The sequence below is a fragment of the Penaeus monodon genome, chromosome 8, assembly GCF_015228065.2.
Source record: "Penaeus monodon isolate SGIC_2016 chromosome 8, NSTDA_Pmon_1, whole genome shotgun sequence".
Classification (NCBI taxonomy): Eukaryota; Metazoa; Arthropoda; class Malacostraca; order Decapoda; family Penaeidae; genus Penaeus; species Penaeus monodon.
This window is the reverse complement of record NC_051393.1, coordinates 1,650,957-1,658,080: the sequence shown is the minus strand read 5'-3', so window position 1 is coordinate 1,658,080 and position 7,124 is coordinate 1,650,957.

The following is a 7,124-nucleotide window of genomic DNA, read 5'->3' as shown; positions in this document are numbered from 1 at the left end:
ATAGCGTTACTACATAATATGGATCTTCGTGGGAAAGTGCTAATCTGGCTAAACGATCAGCTCTGTCACACAATGATATTCTTATATGAGAGGGTATCCAGTATAGTGACACTTGGATACCCTGTTCTGATAGTTTAGAAATTTCGTGAAGGATATTTCAAAGATCCCATGTTTTCTTATAAAATGCAGGACCTATGGAGAGCGCCCTGGCTGTCAGTAAAGACAGCCAGGTGTCGCTGCTGCTCACTACCTTTCTTAATTGCATGATATATGGCTACTGACTCGGTCAGTTGTGCTTGTCCAGTTGGAAATACACACCTTTCTTCAAAAACTATATCAGGAATTAGTACACCAATCCCTGCTGCTCCATGAGGACCAATGGAGGCATCACAGTAGATTGCAAATGGGGGCGTGCAATGAGGGGGATGTAGTATGTTATCTGTATATTTCAAGTAATGGGCTTTTAGTTCCGTTTTTGAAGCAATGGATTTGGGCCTGTTATTTTATCAATATAAGCATGTCCCATGATTCTGTGCCAAGGATCAGTAAGTACTGTTTCTGGAATGTTAATAGCTTCGCTGTTCCATACATTGAAGAACATAATAGTATGAGCAGTTTTAGTTTTCCATTCTAAGTTGGAATGTATGAGATTGGAGTATCGAGGTTGGGTATGCCTAATTCTATAATTTACTTCGTTTGAGAGAAATTGGAGATTTGTGGTCTGGTAGAATCTGCAGGCAGTCTGATGCCAAGTATGGTGTTAACTTGGATGACGCGACTGTGAATAGAGGGGAGGTCTAGTTCTTTCCTCATGACGAGAACTTTGGCAGTCATTGGGCATCCAAGTATAATTCTCATGGCCTTGTTCTGTAAAACTTCAATGGGTTTGAGGGCACTCGGTGGAAACATACTAAGAACTGGGCTTGTACAGTCTATCATGGACCGAACAAGGGAGATATTTCATCAACCTTAGGACTCTCAGGGAGGCACTATATATCTGTTACTTTTGTATTGCAATGGTTTTAAACGCTCAAGGCAACGTTCCTTGATGTTTTGAACAATATCCTTGGTAAATTGATTGATTGATTATTTAAAATTATCTGCAGCGTCAACAGCTAAGGTCATTAGCGGCGAATACCTTGTTAAACAGAAATATTAAAATGTTTAAAACTTTAAAAATCTATCAATAGATATCTTATAAATAACAATAAACAAATTAAAAATCAAAGCATAAATATTATACTCTAAGTGTATAAAATTATTGCATAAACATTATGCATAATTAAATTTTATTAAAAATATTAGTCTCCCTAAGGAAACTAACAAGACCCTCTACATCACGATCCTCCCCCAATACATTTTTCAGTGTATATGGGGGAGACAAGTACATACGTCTTTGGTCTGAGAATGTTGCACATCTTTCCACTACATGTGCGATTGTTAAGGGCTCTTGGCATCCCTCACAAAGTGCCTGATTTTTAGCCATCATCGGCCCATGAGTCAGTCTTGTGTGGCCCAATTCTTAAGCCTTGTTAAGCAAACTTCCACTTTTGGTTGGGATGGATGTAGTCACCCAACTGCCAAGGTCATCTCATAATCAGTTAATTCTGGCAAGACTATGCACACACACTCACCACATGTTCCTATTCATTTGATGCGAAGACAACTCCTGATGCTGTTCAGGTTCTGTGTGTGTGGAGAGGAAAACGAGCAATCACAAGGATGAGCGGCAGCCTGCCTTAGCCTTTATGATCAGCTCGCTCATTCCCACTGACACCAACACTGCGCTGGCACCCAACACAGAGTTATTTTTACGGGTTTGACCATCAGTGCAAGCCAATCTTGAACCTCCCTCACTACGGATGTGAGAGGTTTAAGCTCTTGATTGCTTGCAAGCACTACGAGAGCACAATATATCACAATAGATGGTTCATAAGATCATCTAGTCATCTTAACTGCCGCCAAGGATGGCATGTAAACTCTGGCATGTAAAGATCGAGGCTGCTAGAGAAAGACGCCAGAATGCAGTCTTCTCTGCTCACTGCTGCAAAGCCCACCACCCCATTTTCAGATTTTCGAACCATCTTGTATATATTGCGGCAATCCTTGGTACTTAGAAATGTGCTGACAGAAATCTCTCTCTGACTTCTGCTTCAGATCTCTCCCCTTTCCCAATTCCGCACCAAATCCAGCTCGACTGATTAGTCCAAGGGGGGAATGGGGAATTCCAACAGCCAAACCTTTAGTGAGACTTAAATTAAGTCTTCTACAGATTCCTATTTCCTACCATAGGATCGGGCTATCACTCAAGGGGTTGAATTGAAAAACCAATTCTGGATGTAGGAGATCCCGGAATCCCTTGTAGTCTCGATATAGATAAAATCAGGTTCAGGTAGTCCCAGTGTAATGAAAGAGGTGGTTCTCCACTATCAGCATTACAGGGACTCCACAGGTGAAAGACCTTGAAAGCCCCTGTACAGATTCTGAGAGCTTCATTATGAACCCACAAGAGTCCAACATCGGAGAACAGTGGAGTTGCAGATGATAAGTTCACATCCATAGTCAAGCTTACTACGAAATAAGGCGTCGCGCTAAAGCCGGATGAAGCGTTGTGCGGGTACTGCACCCCAAGATAAATGTGAAAGAACTCGCAAAAATACTAAGGCTTTTGTAGCCTTCACTTTTACTGGTTGATGTGAGCACCATGTCAGTCTGAGTCAAAATTAGACCCAAGTATTCACCTCTTGGACAAATTGCGGGGTTTGCTCCTAAATAGAGGGAAGGTGGAACTTTCCTCGTTTGTGGAAATGTACCGCCATGGTCTTGCTTTGAGAAAATTTGAACCCTGATATTGTGCCCCCACTGTACAACCTGATTTATTGCAGTCCTGCATGCGTCCTGCACATTCCTGTAAGCTCCTCCTGAGCAGTACAGTGTTAAAAGTCATCCACATACAGCATTACATGAGAACAGCCACTTGGAACACCTGTATAATGTCATTTATAGACATCCTTGTGGGACCCCTTCCAGCTTGTTCTTCCAGGTTAGAGAAACTTTTTCCCCACCCGAACTCTAACTTTACTGTAGCAAGGAAGCTTTGGATGAAGGTAGTAAATGCTCCTCGTAAACCAATGTCATACAGCTTCATTGAGTTTGCCATGCTTCCAAGTAGTATCATAAGCTTTCAAGGTCAAAGAAGATGCTAACATGTGACGTCGCTGGCAAAGGAATTCTGTATAGCAGTTTCCATCATCACAAGTGCACTGTTGTCGATTTCAATTTTCTAAAGATATATTTGATATGGGGGGTCAGCAAGTTTTCTTTTTCTAGCAGCCATGTCAACCTGGAGTTTACATTTTCTCCATCAGCTTGCAGATGCAGATGTGAGAGAAATTGGTCTGTAATTTCTGGTGTTGGAAAGTATCTTTGCCAGGTTAGGAAACAGGAATGATTATAGCCTCTTCCATGTGGATGGGCACTGTGCCCTCCCTATAGATAATACTTGAAACAAGTCCAACAGGAACTTCTGGAACTCTCCGGTAAAGTGAGATATCATTTGATATGGACTATCGTCACTCCGGGGCAGTCTTACGGCAGAGCTGCAAAGCAGAGTCCATCTCCTTGCCGCAAAAATGGCTGTAGTTGTATAGAAGTTCTGCTGCATCCTCTGAAGAAGGACACTGGGTGTTGTGCCTGTTCAGCACGAAGAGTGGAGAATCGAAGCAGTGTAAGATGTTCCTCCAGAGATCTCTTGCCATGGATTTTAGCTATCTCATTAGCAATATCTTTTTGTATGTGATGATTATGCCATTCTATCATTCAAGAGCAGGTTGTGATGATGATGTGCTCTTTTAGCCAATCTACGACCTTTCCCACAACCCATGCTAAGGGGGTCCCAGAGTTAATCGAGGGAGACATTACTTGTCTCCACGACGTCCGTTCTAGCTCCTTAGCACGGCCTGGCCTTGGCTCGGGTTCTTTTTGTAACTGATCAAGGTTTAACAATGCTGGGGCGTTGCCTTAAATGCAGTTCCTTGCTTGACAGCTTGGTGGCATTCCATCAGACCACCATGGTTTCTGGAGGTCGACCCCCCCCCCCCCCCCCCCCCGGTAACTGTCCGCTACTTTTGGGAATGATGCTTCTGCTGCAAGGGAATTCGTGAGTGAAGTGATTAACAGATCTTGAACACACTGGGAAATCATTAAAAGATCCTTGTTGATCTAAAACGATTCCACGTCTGCATGTTCAGTCGCCATCTGTCTGCCACTCCATTGACTGAATACCATTCACCTCCTCCAAAAAATATTGGAAAAATGGTCGCTTCCATGTAATTCTTCCATGACCTCCAAGTGAAGTTCAACTGTAATCATGACATATTGATAGGGTCTATATTGAGAATGTCCAGTTGAACTGGATAATTGTATGGGAGTGTCATCTGTTCAGTAAAACTGCATTGCTCTCAGAACAGGACTCCAAGGCCTTCTCGGGGTTGCACAATAGTGTCTCCCCAGAGGTGATGCCGACCCTGAATCTCCAGAGTAGAAATGGATGTGGCAATGCCCAAGTAGATCTTCCAACTCATTTATGTTGAGATTATGTGGAGGAAGGTAGATGGAGCAACAGTGTAAGGTCGTGTCAAGCCTATTTCACAGCCTTCACCTGCAGTGTGTCTGCCAGGTGGATGGCTGGAAGGGGAATTCATGACGTACCATTACTGCTACTCCTCCATGAAGGTCCATTGTCAAAAGTCCAGAATGGGCTTGAATGAAATCCTCTCAGAAAAGGGACGGATTTCCTGGTCATAATCTCTTGATAGGCATACACAAAATGGTTCCGAAGCTATCAGATGTTGACAGTTTCTTCCCATTTTGCATGAAATTCCCTGACAGTTCCATTGGATTAGGGTATCCAGTTCTTTAGATTATTCTTCATAAGGTGTTTGGCAGCACCTTGTGGTCAGTTTGCCTCACACCTTTAGGCGTCCTTCCAGGATCCTGGAGTACCTTTTATGGTGTTAACCTGGGAATAGTTTCCACAGGTTTCCCGTGGACAGGGTCAGGATTTCTTTGCCTAGGCAAAGAACGGACCTGAGCCTTTGCTTCAGGGGCATCTGTCTAGCAGCGGTAGTGCCCCTGTGGATTTGTTGCAGCTGGAGTCTTTGGGAACAGGTCAGGATTCCTTTGCCTGGGCAAAGTGCGTGCCTGAGCCTTGTACTCAGGAGCATTCTGCCTAGCAGCAGATGCTCCTGTGGATGTGGTGGCAGCTGGAGCCTCGACCGTGAGGCTCTGGAGCCTTGCTGATGGCTCCAAAGGACCTTATTGGGAGGAGGAGTCTCCTCAATAGACCCCTCCACTCCTACTCCGTTTCTGGTGGAAACAACTCAACAGAGGCAGTGTCAGCAATTTGGGACTGAGGTTTAGAGGAAGTGGCAGATGTGTGCTGTAAGAAGCATTGGAGGGCAAGGGTGGTGGGAGGAAGGAGGATGGGCTATAACTGAAGGCAAAAGGACCTTATGGCTGTGCAACAGCATACGGCACGTCGCTTTGACTCTGGAAAAAACTAAATTTCTCCTTGCCCTTATTAACAATACTCCTTTCAAAATTTGTACCTTTTACATTGCTTTGAAGAAGCTTCATGAGTTCTGTGCAGTGGGTAAACAGCATATTGGGACTGGACAGTTGTCATCTCCTGAGGACCTTGTTGCTAACCACACTTTCCACCATACTCTTGGTTGTCCATTTTCTTTAAGACGGCAAGGTTGGCTCCATGACCATTAACCCCTGGCAGTGGAAGCACCTGCATAGGGTTGGGCACATATGGCTTTACCTTAGTGGTACCATGCTAACTTAAAACCGATTTGACAGGAATAATGGTTTAAAAGTTTTAGGAGGAAGAGGGCTGGGTGACGTTCCAAACCACAACGTTCTTCCAAAACGTTTTACGCCACATACATTAAAAATTCTCTAGTTCCTCTAAACAGTTTCTCTCAGAATACCTCTAGTCTCGGGAAAAAGACAATTCCCTTAACTGATTGAGGGTTGTTGTGAGGAGAGCCATGAAACGTGATCCCCATGGAATGTAATATTGCACGCAGACGGTCACTCTAGTCTGGTGACGAAACCTCAACTATCAGGCTACCATCTCGCTGTGGGGCGTGATACGAGGGATCCGTTGACATACTCAACAATTTTCCGATGTGAACCTCAAAGCTGTCAAGATCCATGATTGATACACCATCAATGGTCTCACTACCAGGTACTTACTATATGAAATGCTTTCATATTTTACCCAGGTAAGATCTCCTTAGTGGATTGAGGAGACTTTCCCCTTCTGGCCTGGTTTGGGAGCACGGGAAACCATTACGGATTTCCCATTCTTGCCCTTTGGAAACTGAAAAAGTTCCAGGTGAAACGTTGATTTTCCAGAGAGAATGGTCGAGGATGCGCAGGTCGTCAGGGAGAGAGCTAGATCTTGTAAATTTGTAGTACTCTACAAATTTGAATTCTTCATTATATTCAAGCCCCCCACCCCAACATGGAGTCCAACGAGGGGAAGTATAGTTGGGTTCAAAATCTACCAACAGCCACATGGGTAATGAGGAAAAATATACGCAGCACTATCACAGTACTGATGGCAGTCGCGGGACATGCGCTACCAACTGAATAGTGCTGCTTGACCCTAGCCATATTTGACCAGCTGATGACTTGACCGGGCCTTGATCAAGACCACCGTCTAACCAGGAATAAAGGACCAAAAGAGGTGTGTTGCTAGCTGCCAGGGCGCAGCGTGCAGCATGCTCAACCTCCAGGACTCATTTCTCCTGGTAATACGGGATGCCATGCACGGCAAAACACACGGGGAGAGTTTTCTCCATAGTCAAGATGGAATGAACTAGGGGTTGGGTACACCATCCCCTATCATAGGCCTGGTGCCAACCAGTGAAGCCATTTTGGTCTCATCCCTCACTGGTGACCCCTCCAGTATGGCTAGCCCTCTGGTCCGGCTCACCAGATCATTGGGACCTCAAGCCCCCCCACCGCGGCAAGGCGGCTTCCGTTAGGGGGGATCCTTGGTAAAGCGAGAGCTGCGGGACATGAGGTGGGGAGCAGTCACCATAACACCA